This window comes from Arachis duranensis, chromosome 9 (assembly GCF_000817695.3).
Source record: "Arachis duranensis cultivar V14167 chromosome 9, aradu.V14167.gnm2.J7QH, whole genome shotgun sequence".
NCBI classification, from domain to species: Eukaryota; Viridiplantae; Streptophyta; class Magnoliopsida; order Fabales; family Fabaceae; genus Arachis; species Arachis duranensis.
Window position 1 is genome coordinate 45348175 of NC_029780.3, and position 2656 is coordinate 45350830.

Here is a 2656-nt window from a genome sequence, read left to right on the forward strand (position 1 = left end):
GGAAGAAGCATCTCAATTCCTACCATTGGAGCGAACAATTTTGAGCTGAAACCTCAATTAGTTGCTTTGATGCAATAGAATTGTAAGTTTCATGGACTTCCATCTGAAGATCCTTATTAGTTTTTAACTGAGTTATTGCAGATTTGTGAGACTATCAAGACAAATGGAGTAGATCCTGAAGTCTACAGGCTCATGCTTTTCCCTTATGCTGTAAGAGACAGAGCTAGAACATGGTTGGACTCACAACCTAAAGATAGCCTGGACTCCTGGGATAAGCTGGTCACGGCAAGATAGCTTGGACTCTTGGGATAAGCTGGTCACGACCTTCTCGGCTAAGTTCTTTCCCCCTCAAAAGCTTAGCATGCTTAGAGTGGATGTTCAGACCTTCAAGCAAAAAGATGGTGAATCCCTCTATGAAGCTTGGGAAAGATACAAGTAGATGACCAAAAAGTGTCCTTCTAACATGTTTTCAGAATGGACCATATTGATATATTCTATTATGGTCTATTTGAGTTTTTCAAAATGTCATTGGACCATTCTGCAGGTGGATCCATTCACTTAAAGAAAATTCCTGCAGAAGCTCAAGAACCTATTGACATGGTTGCAAATAACCAATTCATGTACACTTCTGAGAGAAATTCCGTGAATAATGGGACGCCTCAGAGGAAGGGAGTTCTTGAAATTGATGCTATGAATGTCATATTGGCTCAGAACAAAGTGTTGACTCAGCAAGTCAACATGATTTCTCAAAGTCTGAATGGATGGCAAAATGCATCCAACAGTACTAAAGAGGCATCTTCTAAAGAAGAAGCTTATGATCCTGAAAACCCTGCAATGGTAGAGGTAAATTACACGGGTGAACCTTATGGAAACACCTATAATTCATCATGGAAAAATCATCTGAATTTCTCATGGAAGGATCAACAAAAGCCTCAACAAGGCTTTAATAATGGTGGAAGAAATAGGCTCAGCAATATCAAGCCTTATCCATCATCTTCTCAGCAACAGACAGAGAATTATGAACAGAATCCCTCTAACTTAGCAAATATAGTCTCTGATCTGTCTAAGGCCACTTTAAGTTTCATGAGTGAAACAAGGTCTTTCATCAGAAATTTGGAGGCACAAGTGGGCCAGCTGAGTAAGAAAGTAACTAAAACTCCTCCTAGTACTCTCCCAAGCAATACAGAAGAGAATCTAAAGAGAGAGTGCAAGGCCATTGATATAGTCAATATGGCCGAATGCAGAAAGGGAGGAAAGGATGAAAATCCTAGTGAGGAAGACCTCCTGGGACATCCTCTGAGCAAGAAGGAGTCCCCTATTGAGGACCTAAAGGAATCTGAGTCTCATATAGAGACCATAGAGATTCCATTAAACCTCCTTCTACCATTCATGAGCTCTGAAGACTATTCTTCCTCTGAAGAGGATGAAGATGTGACTGGAGAGAAAGTTGCTCAATATTTAGGAGCTATCATGAAGCTGAATGCCAAGTTGTTTGGTAATGAGACTTGGGAAGGTGAACCTCCCTTGCTCATTAGTGAACTAGATACATGGGTTTAGCAAACATTACCTCAAAAGAAACAAGATCCTGGCAAATTCTTAATACCCTGTACCTTAGGCACCATGACCTTTGAAAAAGCTCTGTATGACCTAGGGTTAGGCATAAATCTTATGCCACTCTCTGTAATGGAGAAGCTGCGATTATTGAGGAATAGCCTGCCTTATTCTCATTACAATTGGCAGACAAGTCAGTAAGACAAGCTTATGGATCAGTAGAGGACGTGTTGGTAAAGGTTAAAGGCCTTTAGATTCCTACTGATTTCATAATCTTAGACATTAGGACGGAGGAGGATGAATGCATCATCCTTGGAAGACCTTTCCTAGCCACAGCAGAAGCTGTGATAGACGTTAACAGAGAACAATTAGTCCTTCAATTGAATGGAGACTACCTTGTGTTTAAGGCACATGGCTATCCTTCTATAACAAGGGAGAGTAAGCATGCAGAGCTTCTCTCAGTACAGAGTCAAACAGAGCCCCCACAATCAAACTCTAAGTTTGGTGTTGGGAGGCCACAACCAAACTCTAAGTTTGGTGTTGAACCCCCATATCCAAACTCTAAGTTTGGTGTTGGGAGTCCACAACATTGACCTGATCACCTTTGTGGCTCCAAAAGAGCCCACTGTCAAGCTAGTGACTGATGACCGGATAATTTATACGCTTTTTGGCATTGTTTTTAGTATGTTTTAGTTAGTTTTTATTATATTTTTATTAATTTTTAGTTAAAATTCACTTTTTTGGAATTTACTATGAGTTTGTGTGTTTTTCTGTGATTTCAGGTATTTTCTAGCTGAAATTGAGGGACCTGAGCAAAAATCTGATTCAGAGGCTAAAAAGGACTGCAGATGCTGTTGGATTCTGACCTCCCTGCACTCGAAGTGGATTTTCTGGAGCTACAGAAGCCCAATTGGCGCGATCTCATTTGCGTTGTAAAGTAGACATCCTGGGCTTTCCAGCAATATATAATAGTCTATACTTTGCCTGAGATTTGATGGCCCAAACTGGCGTTCCAAATCAGCTCAAGACTGCCTGGCGTTAAACGCCGGAACTGGCACAAGAATGGGAGTTAAACGCCCAAACTGGCACAAAAGCTGGCGTTTAA

General features: G+C 40.9%; 1 non-coding gene across 1 annotated transcript; it reads right to left on the reverse strand.

The window, feature by feature from the left end:
• Positions 1–361: 361 nt before the first annotated feature.
• Positions 362–465, reverse strand: LOC127742319 (small nucleolar RNA R71). The gene has a single exon (XR_008003506.1). It is a non-coding gene; the product is annotated as a small nucleolar RNA R71 (small nucleolar RNA).
• Positions 466–2656: the final 2191 nt, after the last annotated feature.